Genomic DNA, 13,887 nt, shown 5'->3' on the forward strand with positions numbered 1-13,887 from the left:
CCGTAACAATGATACCTTCATCTGAGAGGAAAATATTGGCTTTCCACAGATCACTCATTATTTCTGTGAAGCCAAGTGTTTCATCAAAGAGTAATATGTTCAGATTTCCTTTTCCTTCAATGCAGTTGGTTTTTCTCTTCATCATAAAATAACCAGATTCTATATATTTGCTAGTAGGACTATGAGATTTGTAGGTGGTAACTGCTCTAGAGGATGTGGAGAAGGTCCTGCTGTGTTTCAGTTTCTTAATTATAGAATATTTTCCCAAAGAAAGGAATTGGAAAAAGTAGGCAGGGAGGAGAACTACGGGTGAGGTCAGATAATATAAGGTACTATTGAAACTGAGATGAGTTTGCAGATTTTTATTTTTATTTTTTACAATTCTCTCTAATTCTCAGTGTGTTTTAATACTGCCATAATAAAATTTTGTTTTTTAATTTTTCTACAGCTTTATTGTGGTATAATTGACAAGTAAAAGTTGTATATATTTAAGATGTGCAACATGAGGTTTTGATATAAGTATACATTTTGAAGTGATTACCACAATCAAGTTAATTAACATATCCATGAAATCACACAGTTACCTTTTTGTGTGTGTGGTGAGAACATTTAAGGTCTACTTTCTTGGCAAATTTCAAGTATATAACACATTATGAACTACAATCATCCTGCTGTACATTAGATCTCCAGAACTTATTCACCTAATAACTGAAAGTTTGTACTCCTTGACTGAAATTCCCCATTGTCCCCTCTCCTCAGCCCTCAGCAACCACTATTCTACTCTCTATTTCTATGAATTCAGCTTCTTTAAATTCCACATGTAAATGAGATCATGCAGTATTTATTTATCTTTCTGTGTCTGGCTTATTTCACCTAGCAGAAGGTTCTGTAGGTTCATCTATGTTGTCACATGTGGCAGGATTTCCTTCTTCTTTAAGGTTAAATAATATTCCATTATATATATGTAAATTGATACTTAGGTTGTTTTCCAATCTTGACTGTTGTGAATAATGCTGCAATGAATTTGGGAGTGCAGATATCTCTTTGATATAAAGATTTCTTTTTGTTTGGATATCTGCCCAGTGGTGGAATTGCTGGATCATATGGTAGTTTTATTTTTAATTTTTTGAGGAGTCTCTATACTGTCTCTATATTGTTTCCATAGTGGCTGTACCAATTTACATTCCCACCAGCACTGTACAGAGGTTCTCTTGACATCCTCACCAACACTCATTGTCATTTCAGTTTTTGATAGCCATGCAAATAAATGTGAGGTAATATCTCATCATGGTTTTGATTTGCATTTTTCTGACTGGGAAAATATAATCTCTTCAAATATATGTTGTTAGGAAAACTGGATAACCATATGCAAAAGAACAAAATTTGTCTCTTACACCATACACAAAAATCAACTCAAAATGGGTTAAGGATGTAAATATGAGACTTGAAACTGTAAAACTATGAGAAAAAAACAGGGGAAGAGCTCCTTGACATTGATCTTGGCAATTTTATGGAAATGACAACAAAAGTATTGGCAATAAAAGCAAAAATAAACAAGTGAGACTACATCAAACTGAAAAGTTTCTGCACATCAAAGGAAACAATCAATAATATGAAAAGGCAACCTACAGAATAGGAGAAACTATTTGCAAACCATACAGGGGGCTAATATTAAAATATATAAGGAACTCATACAACTCAATAGCAAAAACAAACAAATAACCTAATTTAAAAATGGGCAAAGGACTTGACTAAACATTTTTCCAAAGACAACATACAAATAGGAAAGAGGTACATGAAAATGTTTGGTTTTTTAAAAGAAGAGTTTGGAAAACTTTAAATAATTTTAAAGATAATAGGTTTAAAACAAAAGACAATGTAATTGGAAAACTATTTGAAATTTTGGGGAAGAATCTTCAAATATTCTCCTACATAGAGATCTCAGATATTTATACATATATAACCTATACTCTATTGTTACGTAAATGTAAAATACTAAAGTAATTGTGGAACCAGATTGTACATTTATACCAGAGAATCTAGATTACTTAAGCTTTAGCAGTAACATTGTGAAAAGAAGCAACAAATTTGAAAACAAAATTGTCAGTTACTTTTAACCATTTCACAAGGCATGCATATGCCAAAACATCATATTGTAATACCATAAATATATACAATTTTTGTCAACTATATCTTAATTTTTAAAATTATCAGTTGCTAAAATTAATCTGTAAGGGGTGCCAAGCCTTAGCCAATTAATTATCCTAAAATCAAAATTTTTAAAATAGAACAATGACTAAAAGGGAAATTATATGACCACTCTATTGACTGTTATGAAGCTATCAACATGATCATGAAAAACAAACTGGTTTTAACTGAAAAAGCAGCTGTTTAAAATAATTGTGAAACCAAATTATTATGTAGACATATAACAAATGCATGAATATAGTCAAGGGAAAAAAGCATCTTACAATAAACCAGTAAAATTTGAGGGGTTATGATTATGATTTAAAACTATTTTACCCTAGCATTTAAAACTAGTATTTAAACTCCTGCATCCATTCCTTAGGACCAAAATTTGTTTACTCCCAGTAGATTCCTGTTTCACTATCTAATTCTTTGAATTTGTGCCTTGATGTATATGTCTAGATTGCTGAACTAAGGCTTTCATAAGATTTCATTTTACCTTTCATAGTAGGAGAACAGAACAACCATCAGACTCTCTTTTTGACTCCCTTTTTACTAACTTCTTTGGACAACTTTGATTCTCTCTCTCTGCCAACTCTTCCCCTCTCCCTCTCTCTCTCCCTTTCCCTCTCTTCTCTCTTCTCACTCTGTTGTATCTTTCCACCTTGCTCTCACTTCTAGAACCTTATTAAATTGATCTTGTAACTCCACTTAGATGATTTGAATGAGTTGAAAGAAAAAGTCTCTTCAAGGAGTCTGCTAAAAATCCAGAGAACAATATGTTAAATAAGGATAAAATTGAGGAATATCTTGCAAAATCATCTCAACATTTGAAATATTAATGCCAGAAATGCTTACCTCCCAATGGCCCTGCCCTCAAATACCATCACATTGAAGGTAGGGATTTCAACATATTTGTGGAAAGACAATCCCCCATATAGACAATTCAGTCCATAACAGATGTGATGAGAAGGGTACTTTACCTCTGTGGTATTCTGCCCCCAAACTCATAACCTTAGTTTAACCATAAAGAAACTATCTGGATGAGCCCAATGTAATCATATAAATTCTTAAAAACAGAACTTTCTCTGTTTAGAAGAAAGAGATGAGACAAAAAGAGAAGTCAGAGAGATTCTTCATGCATTGTTCATTCTTTGAAGAAGTGGCCAACATGATGAGGAATACAGGCAGCCTAAAGGATATAAGAGATGTTCCTGGCTAATAGCAAGAAAAAAGTGAACTTCAGTTCTACCAACACAGGGAACTGAATTCTGTCAACAGCCTAATTAAGCTTAGAAACAGATTGCCCCTCAGAGCCTCCAGATAAATCTCAAATTAGCCAACACCTTGACTTCAGCCTTCTAACAACTGGAGCAGAAAAGGCTGCCAATCCCACTGAACATCTGACCTACAGAATGTGAGGCTGGAGGCATGGAGCCTTAACATGGACTCCCAGGTCAGTTCTTCTGGACATGATTAGAAGTTCTCCTCTCTTCCCTCATTTTTTTTTTTTTCTACCACTTACCTAACTCAGCTGACACAAGAACAATGCTCTTGTGGTTAGAAAAATATTCACCTGAACTTTAGGTCTCAGCTGCTTGTACTCACTTCAGCATATTCCTTCGCAGGGGGAACTATACTGCCCCCTCAGAAGAGAAGGGTATGCATGGAGACCATGTGCTAAACATGCCTGTTTCTTGCAGGCATGGCTTTAATGACACAACCACAATGTGAAAGTTTAAGAAGTTTTGGTTCTTACACCTCTAAGGGATACATGGTACACCTGGAGGCCACACACAAAGGTCAGGGAGCAAAGGAAGGGAGAGAGAGAAAGGGACCTGTGGACCAATGCCTTTATTGGGTCCAGAGTGTTACCTAAACAGATTTTTTTTTTTTTTTGGAGAGTTTTAATTGACAGATTTAAAGCAGGTAGGAAAGAATTCCAGGAGATGAAGTCACAGTGACTGAAAGGTGGTCACTGGGCATATCCATACAGTCTATGCGAGGTGTGAGGGTCAGTGGGGCCAGTGAAACAGGCTGCATTTAGCTGTCCCATTGGGAGGTGGTCACCAGGGAGTAGTTATATAAAGCAGATATCTGGAAAAACCACACTGAGGAACTAGGCATAGGGAGGGGATAGATAGAGCTGCAAACTGTGTCAAGGGTGACTGAACCCTGCTAGTATGAGAAGGTCCGGCTTATATTTTAAATGGATGGCAAGGCAACATAAAATTATAAGGATTCACTACAAGTGTTCTCAGGAGAAGTGGAGAGAAAAACAGGATAGGCAGGAGAAAAAATAATTAGCTTCCATCTGATCTCATCCACATGGGAGATTGGGATGACAAATTTTACCATGGAGTTAGTCCCACCTTCAGGCAAGGGGCTGGACTTTTCTACTCCCCTACTTCTGTGTTAGTTATTGACCTAAGTCTATGCACGGGGTGTGGGGAGAGGAGTAAGCCACATGGCCTTTCCTGTGAAACTCCTCTCATTTGGCCAAGTACAATTCTTTGGAGTAGCTGTGATTCTTTGTTGGTTTGCTCCTCATTTGAGGGATGACTGTCTACAGGCTGGAAAAAAGGATCGAGGTGGGGCACAAATGCAGTCCACTAGAGCAAGGTAATTTATCAAATGTACATAATGAAAGGGAGGAGACATGGAAGACAATACCCAGGATCATGGCTTAGAAATTGACAAAGTGATGTTGCCCTTTGCTTAGCTTTTGTCCCGGGAAAAACTGTCATGTAAATTTTAGACATGAGAAATACATACAAGGATCTCTTGGAAAGGCAGGTGAATGTGTATGAGTATGGAGTGTATGTTTAAATTGTAGTTATCTCTGTATCAATGGCAGCAAGAAGAAAAGAAGAAAGAGATCAAAAAATGAGATGAGGGGTTTGCTAGGACAGAATCATGTACACTTACATATTTCATAATTGAAACTGTTCTTTTCTCTGAAATTAACACAGAGAAAAACCACAGACCTGAAACATGTCATTTTTATTTCTTTGTGTTTCTCAAAAGGTTTTTTTTCTAGCTCTGTCCATGATGTCAGAAGATGATTTAGAGTAACCTCATCCAGGCAATAGTCTTCCTTTTCCTTACTGGACCTGGATTTGTGGGAAACTTCCTTATATTTGTAGGACATGTATATTACTTTTGTCATGGGTTCTGAGAAAAATACCCATAGAACTTATCCTTCTTCATTTGGCTTTCTCAAATGTAATCATTATTTATACTACAAGTAGCAGAAATATAACTGCAGTTTTTAGTTTCAGAAACTTCCTAGGTAATGTTGGTTGTAAAACTTCAATTTATTTAGGGAGGGTCGCTCGGGGCCTTTCCATCTGCACCACCTGTCTCCTCATCGTGGTCCAGGCCATCACCATCAGTCCCAGGACCACCTTGTGGAGAAAGCTCAAACTATGGACTGCACGGCAAGTTCTTCCTTATCTCTTCCTCTTTTGGATCTTTAATTTTCTGATAAGCTCCAACTTGTTCTACTACATTAGAACAGTTAATAGCATGAACAGGTCTGAAATTAGACCACATATTAGTTATTGCTATACGCTACCCTCTAAGCAAATAGGTGGGTTTTTCTCACTCTCATGGCTCTTCGGGATATCATCTTTCAGAATCTCATGGGCTGGAGCAGTGGGTACATGGCTTATTGTCTGTATAAATATCACAGGCGTGTCTCCTACCTTCAGAGCTCCAGGTTTGCAAATAATTCCAGTCCAGAGATCAGAGCTACTCAAAGTACTTTCACTCTCATGACCTGTTTCCTTTTCTTTTATTGGGCAGATTTTATTTTCTCCTTCTACATAGGTTCCATCTTGACAAATGATTCTGCTATATTAATTATTCAAACATTTCTAATATTTGGTTATGCCAGTCTCAGCCCCTTTGTGCTGATCAGCAGAGATGTCTGCATTGCTAAATGCTGGAGTGCTCACCTAGGAAATTGGGGGAAATTACTTTCTGCAATGATTCCCCCAGGAACTAAGGGTGTATACTTTAGGGGTTGCTTTTGCCTGCATATGTCAGAGTATTAACTTAATCAAGGCTTTAAAAATAGATTTACTTTTTGTTTTAAGAAGAATCCTGGTACTAGGCAATCTAAGGCTTGTGCAGAGGTTCCAGGAAGTTGTAAAGACAGATTCTTTCTGGCCTTTCATTCTGTCATTCCTGTCATAGGCTTTTATCTTCTGGCTGGCACAATTATTGCTCAGTTATTTAACCAGCATTCTAAGTACAGAGAGAAAGGGTAAAGCAACAAAGAAAAATATATTATAGAGACTACATACATACATAATTTAGGAAAACAAAACTTTTACAGACATCCCCGTAAAATATTTGAATTGATTGGTAAAATTATATTACTTAGCCATCTCTAAAGGCAAAGTTGACTAAGGAATATTACTTTTATTGGGACACATTCCTTTCCTCAAGATAATTTAATCAGACAACTAGCTGTTTATATGGAGAATTATGTGATGGATAACTCCCATTTGATCAGTCACTTCAGAATGAATACCACTTTGAGAGAAAATACAAGGGTAAGACTGTTCTCCATCTGTGTTCCTGGAATACAAAAATCTTTCCTCAAAAGCTTTTCATTATCTGAGCTCTGTCTAAAAAAAAATCTAAATTGTCTGGCAGAGTGACTGATCTATCATGATACTGAATTAATTATTTAGTCATTAATACTGACTCAGGTTAGACACGGAGAAGGAAAGGAAGTTTAGCTGCAATAAATACTTAAATCAAAAGCCATGATGAAACTATGGGTAGACAGGAAGGTGTGAGGTGAGTTGGGGAATGTTGTGTGAGTTGAGACATGAGCAAGTGAAGTATTGACATGGACTTGAATCCTCAGGGCTGAGCAGGCATTGTGATGTTACAGTATTCTACTACTTCTACAGGGTACTACTTCTTTTGACACAGTTGGGGTAGATCTGGGGTTTCTGGGCACTGTGCTCTCTGGACATTGAAGGAATGTCAGTATCATATGGCAATTACTGACTTTAGGCCAGTATCTCAGTGCTCATAAAACATTCCCAGCCAACTTTCTTTAGTCAGAGCACTATAGCAATAATAAATGGCCCTGCATTTTATTAGCTTAATTTTCAATCTCTTGGGACAATAATTTCCTTGAGGAAAGGATAGTTGTTCCACAATGATATGACATTGCTTCTAATGACACTATGATCAATCTTTATAAATTAGGGCAAAGATAGGTGTGACCCTCAGCCTGAAGTATATCATGAACTTATGACAGAAAATGACCATAAGAAAAGACATAAATGCAGACTCTTTCATCTTTATGAATCAAGATAATGCTGACAGGAAAGAAAAGAAACAAAAGGTCCCACTTTTGTTTCTGTATATGAAGATCAGTGTAATTCTGCACTATTCCTTGTGTTAAACTCAAACTGCAACCTTAGAAAAATTTCAATATAATAATATACGTGCCCTAATTATCTACAAAATATTTTAAAAATCATATTCTTTAAGTTTATTACTAAACTTTCTACAGTATTACTTTTAGTCTATAAAATTAAAGGCCTGTCAGTTGAGGAAGACTAAAAACATTTATTACTTTTTTCCCCTCATAATCCACATTAAAATGGTAGTAATGGAACTAAAAAGCAATCAACAGTAAAAGGTAAGGATAATGGAGTAGCAGTAGGGTAGGTAAAATATTTCAGTAATTTTTTTGAAAACAGAGAGAAGGTGCATCTAATAGAATGAGATGGAAAACACAGCAGCAATCTGAAGTGTGAGAATAGGAGGGTATTAATAAGAGGAAAGCATGTAGTCACATCTCAATGCCTGTGGAGAATTCCCCAGAATTGTGAGAAAATAATTTCTATTGTTTAAGTCACCCAGACTGTGGTACTTTGTTATGGCAACCCTAGTAAACTAATACACTGGCCTTAATAGGATTTCATGATTTTTTAAATTTTAAGTTTTGTTTTTATTTTTTGTATGGTCTACAATACCTTAAGCAAAAAAAATCCTTTTTGAAGCATGAAACTTCAACCCAGGTATTAGAGAATTCCCACAGATATAGTGCAATGGTAGATGCTCACATTCAAAAATTCAAAATACACAAGGAAATAGAGAAGCTGGAGTAAAAGTGAGGAGAAAGAGTGTCAATAGGAAATCCACAAATATTCATATAGTATACATTTAGAATACAAAATATTTATATTAAATAAGGAAAAGCTGGCCAGGCGCGTTGGCTCATGCCTGTAATCCCAGCACTTCGGGAGGCCAAGGCAGGCAGATCACCTGAGGTCAGGAGTTAGAAACCTGCCTGATCAACACAGTGAAAGCCCATCTCTACTAAAACACAAGAAAATGAGCTGGGTGAGGTGGCAGGCACTTGTAATCCCAGCTACTCGGGAGGCTGAGGCAGAAGAATTGCTTGAGCCCAGGAGGCGGAGGTTGCAGTGAGCTGAGATAGCACCACTGAACTCCAGCCTGGGTGACAGAGTGAGACCCCATCTCAAAAAAAAAAAAAATATATATATATATATATATATATATATATTCCATATATATATATGGAAAAGCCACAGAGACCTACTTCAAAAAAAAAAAAAAAAAAAAAAAACTACAGGCTAATATTCTTCATGAAGATAAGTGCAGTAACCATCAACTGAACATTAACAAAATCCAGAAATATATAAAAAGTATTATACACCATGATTAAGTGGAATTTATTCCAGGAATGTAAGGTTGGTTTAATATCTGAAAATCAATTAATATAAAGCACCATATTAATAGAAAGCTAAAAAAAATCACTGATCATCTTAATAGATACAAAGCATTTGACAAAATCCAATCCCTATTCCCTGTAAAAAATCTCATTAAACTTGGAATATAAGGAAATTCTATAGCCTAATAAAGGGCTTCTATGAAAAACCTGAAGTTAATGTCATACTAAATAATAAGAAACTGAATGCTTTCTCCCTAAGATTGAGAACAAATCAAGTATGTCTGCTCTTGCCACTTTTGTTTCCTATTGTACTGTATATTCTAGCTTGTACAATCAGGAGAGAAAAAGAAATGAAAGCATACATACTTGAGAGAAAGAAATAAAATCATCTATATTCACAGATGACATGATCCTATATGCCAAAAATTTCAGGAAATACACACATACACACACACACTCACACATGCACACACACACATACATTGAACAAATAAGAGTTTTAGCAAAGTTGAAGGATACAAGATCAATATCTAAAAATTAACTGTATTTCTACATTCTATCAATGAACAACCTGAAAATGAAATTAAGAAAAAAATTCTATTCACAATAGCATTCAAAAGAATATAATTCTTAAGAACAAATATAACAAAATATGTATAAAGCCCTTTGCTGAAAACTATAAAACATTGCTGAGAGAAATTATAAAAGATCTAAATAAATGAAGAGGTAGTCCATGTTCATGGAACATGAACACAGATTAAAAGACTCAGTATGACCCATATTGTTAAGGTGGCAATTCTCCTTAAATTACCCTATAGATTCAATGCAATTCTTATAGAAATCCTGCAAAAACTGGCAAGTATATCTTAAAATTTACTTAAAATTGTGGAGGATCTAGAAGAGTAGAAGCAACTTGAAAAAAGAAGAACAAAAGCTAAGAACTTAAACTTCCAGGTTTTAAAATGGAAGATCATATGCTGAGGGAATCAAGACAGTATAGCCCTGTCATAAAGGTAGATAAACGGAACAGAATTGACAGTCTAGAAGTAAACTCTTACCTTTGTGTTCCATTCATTTTCAACCAAGTTGCCAAGGCAGTTGGGGGAAAAAAAAACCAGTTGTTTTGTTTTGTTTTGTTTTGTTTTAACAAATACTGCTGGGATAATTGGATATTCACATGCAACAACAACAATAACAAAGATAAATTTAGACCCTTAACTCACACCACATAAAACATTAACTCAAAATGGATAGAAGACCTAACTATAAGAGTTAAAACTATGAAACATTTAGAAGAAAGAATAGGAGAAAATCATCATGATTTTAAATTAGGCAAAAAGGTCTAAGATATATACTAAAATCACAATTCACAAAAAAACAAAAATTGATAAATTGGACTTCATCAAAATTAAAATCATTTGCACTTTTAAAAGCACCATTATGAAAATGAAAAGACATGCCACAGACTAAGGGAAAACATTTAAAAATCATATATCTGATAAAGAACTTGCATCCTGAATATATAGAGAACTCATAACTCAATAAGAAAAAAACTTAATTTAAAACTGAGCAAAATATTCTAATAGCTCACCAAAGAAGACATATGAATGAGTATTAAGCACATGAAAAAAAAATCTCAACATCATTAGTCATTAGGGCAATGCAGTTGACAACCACAATGAGTACTACTTCGTACCCACCTGCATAGCTATTTTTTAAAAAACACAGGACAGACAATAACAAAGTTGGTGAGAATGTGGAAAAGCTGGAACCCTCATCTAGTGCTTGTGGAAATGTAAAACGGAACAGCCTATTTGGAAAGCAGTTCCTTTAAGATAATCATAAATTTGGCCGGGCGCGGTGGCTCAAGCCTGTAATCCCAGCACTTTGGGAGGCCGAGACGGGCGGATCACGAGGCCAGGAGATCGAGACCATCCTGGCTAACACGGTGAAACCCCGTCTCTACTAAAAAATACAAAAAACTAGCCGGGCGCGGTGGCAGGTGCCTGGAGTCCCAACTACTCGGGAGGCTGAGGCAGGAGAATGGCGTGAACCCGGGAGGCGGAGCTTGCAGTGAGCTGAGATCCGGCCACTGCACTCCAGCCTGGGAGGCAGAGCGAGACTCCGTCTCAAAAAAAAAAAAAAAAAAAAAAAGATAATCATAAATTTATCATATGGTTCTGCAATTCTATTCCCAGGTATCCAAGAGAAATGAAAACACGTCACACAAAAATTTGTATGCAAATGTTCATAGCAGTATTATTCATAGTAGCCAAAATATGGATGGATGCAATCCAAATGTCCATCTACGGGTGAATGGATAGGTAAAAGGAGTGTATCCATACAATGAAATACTGCTTAGCAATAAAGTGTAACAAATTACTGATACCTGCTACAACACTGGGTGAATGGATAGGTAAAAGGAGTGTATCCATACAATGAAATACTGCTTAGCAATAAAGTGTAACAAATTACTGATACCTGCTACAACACTGACGAACTTCAAAAACATTATGTTAAGTGAAAGAGTCCAGATGCAAAAGACCGCGTATTACTTATTTCATTTACACAAAATTTCCAGAAAATGCAAATTTGTAGAGACAGAAAGTAGATTAGAGATTGCCTGGGGTTGGAGGTAAAATTGACTGTAAATGGGCATGAGGGAGAGATTGGAAATCTCTCTTTTGGGGAGATGTAAGTGTTCTAAACTGATTCATAATGATAATTGCACAACTCTGTAAGTTTACTAAAAGTTATTAAATTGTACAGTTAAAATTAGTGAATTTTATGATATGTAAATTATACCTCAATGAAGCTGTTAACAAAATAAGGAGTAGTCAGTAAAGGCCTGTCTAAAGAGGTGACAGTTGAGCTATGAATCAAATGATTAAAAAATTCTGACATGTTAGCACCACCTTTGTAATAGGATAAGGCTTGAAAGCACAGGGAATACCAACAGTAAAGGGCCTGAGGCAGGAATGAGCGGGGCGGCGGTTAGAAAAACAGAAAGAAGGAATGTATGGTGGTGACAAACTGAGGGAGAAAAGAATGGCAGAAGATAACCTCAGACTGGGCATGGTGTCTCATGCCTGTAATTCCAGTACTTTGAGAGGCTGAGGCAGGAGGATCACTGGAGGCCATGAGTTCAAGACCAGCCTAGGTAACATAGCAATACTCCATCTCTCTGTGGCACAGCTCTGTAGTCCTAGCCATTAGGGAGTTTGAGGCAGGAAGACCATGGGAGCCCAGGCGGTGGAGGTTATAGTGAACTATGATTGTGCCCCAGAACTCCAGCCTGGGTGGCGGAGTGAGACCTTGCCTCTGGAAAAACAAAAAACAAAAAACAAAAAAACCCAAAAACTTCAGTGAAGAAATTAGGAAAGACAGAATTTAGTGAACAATTAAATGTATAGGAACTTAGACCTGTGGAAGGTCTAAGTTTCCATCTTCAGTGGTAGGACTGTGGTAATTTACTGAGGAAGTGAATAGTGGAGAAGAGCAGGTTTCAGGGAGAATATTATAGATAAAGTTTAGACATATTAATTTTGAAATACCTGTATGTGATGGTTCATCTTATACTTCAACTTGGCTGGGATATGGTACCCAGACATTTGGTCAAATGCTAGTCTAGATGTTGCTGTGAAGACATGTTTTAGATGAAACTAACATTTGAATTAGTATACTTTAAGTAAAGCAGATTACCTTATATAACACGGGCAGGCTTCATCTAATCAGTTGAAGGCCTTACGATAAAGAGACTGGAGTTTCCCAAGGAAGAGGGAATTCTGCTTCCAGGATGCCTTCATACTCAAGCTGCAACATGAATGCTTTCCTGAGTCTTCAGTCTGCTGGCCTACCCTGCAGATTTTGTACTTGCCAGATACCACAGTCATGTGAGCCACTATCTTGAAATAAATGCCAATTTATCTATTTATCTACCTCTCTCTTTATACATATATATAAAATCTCCAGTTGGTTATGTTTCTCTGGAGAACCCTTAGTAATACAATGTGGAATGTGGAAGTGGAGATACCAAGAAGTAAGTCAGAAATAAGAATTTGGAGCACAAGAAGATGGCTCTCCTGAATATTGGTATAAAATGTAACTTAAACAATGAAGATTATGTAATACAGACTCACGATTCTTAATCTTGTGCAGTGGTTTACATACATAAAAGAAATACACAAAATTTTAGCAAGTTACATATCTCTGAAATTCATCAGTATAGATTTAATTTAGCTTAATATTAAAAAGCAGACCAATGACTGAATCTTGGGGGAAAACTCATATTTACAAAGGAAAGGGGAGAGCTGAAAGAACTGGAGAGTTGGAGATACCAAGGAGTAAAACCTCACCTACAAAAGATTAGTCAACCATCAAATATTGTTGAGTACAAGTTAGAAAAAGAGTCTAAAACTGTCTTGGTGAGGATGTCATCTCAGTAGCCTTAACAAAGCAGTTTGGCAAAATGGTAGGTGGATGCTAGATTGCGGTGGGTTGAAGACTGGAAGGAAAGGAAAGGTATTCATCCAGGTTTCTCTTTCTGGAAGTACATGTTGAGGGGAAGGAGTAAAAAAGAGCAGTCTCTTGAGAGTAGTCATATAGATCTTTGGATCATGCAGAGTGTGAGTGTATATGTCCATTTAAAGATGACAGACTGTGTGTTTATACATATTTTATTTTAAGGTTAAGTCATCATGGGGAGTTGGCATTTGGAGGTGCAGATGAAGAGTTTAGTCTTTAAAGAACAGAGAGACATCCCTAAAAAAATTAGGCAAGCAATAAAGCTGGTAACTGATGCTGATGAATTATAAATGTATGTAAAGAAGAGGGAAATGATGTAAATCAGAGGAGAGTCTAGATTCTTTGTGAAGTAAAATGTAAGATTATCTGCTAAGAATGAAGCATTATCATGGAGTTTGGCTATTAAGGAGATAGGGGAAATTATGCAAAAACAGTCCTGGGTGGAT

The 13,887-nt window shown here is 36.2% G+C and overlaps 1 long non-coding RNA gene across 2 annotated transcripts in view; it reads left to right on the forward strand.

The window, feature by feature from the left end:
• LOC105491672 (uncharacterized) overlaps nt 1-13,887 on the forward strand; it is a 67,116-nt gene that overhangs the window by 17,554 nt on the left and 35,675 nt on the right. The window contains exon 3 of one of the 2 annotated variants that reach the window (XR_011623934.1): nt 12,638-12,828. The exons of the other annotated variant lie outside the window; for it this stretch is intronic. This is a non-coding gene — a long non-coding RNA (uncharacterized lncRNA). Of the gene's footprint in view, nt 1-12,637; nt 12,829-13,887 lie in introns of those variants that run through there. 2 annotated transcript variants of the gene reach the window in all.

This window comes from Macaca nemestrina, chromosome 5 (assembly GCF_043159975.1).
Source record: "Macaca nemestrina isolate mMacNem1 chromosome 5, mMacNem.hap1, whole genome shotgun sequence".
Classification (NCBI taxonomy): Eukaryota; Metazoa; Chordata; class Mammalia; order Primates; family Cercopithecidae; genus Macaca; species Macaca nemestrina.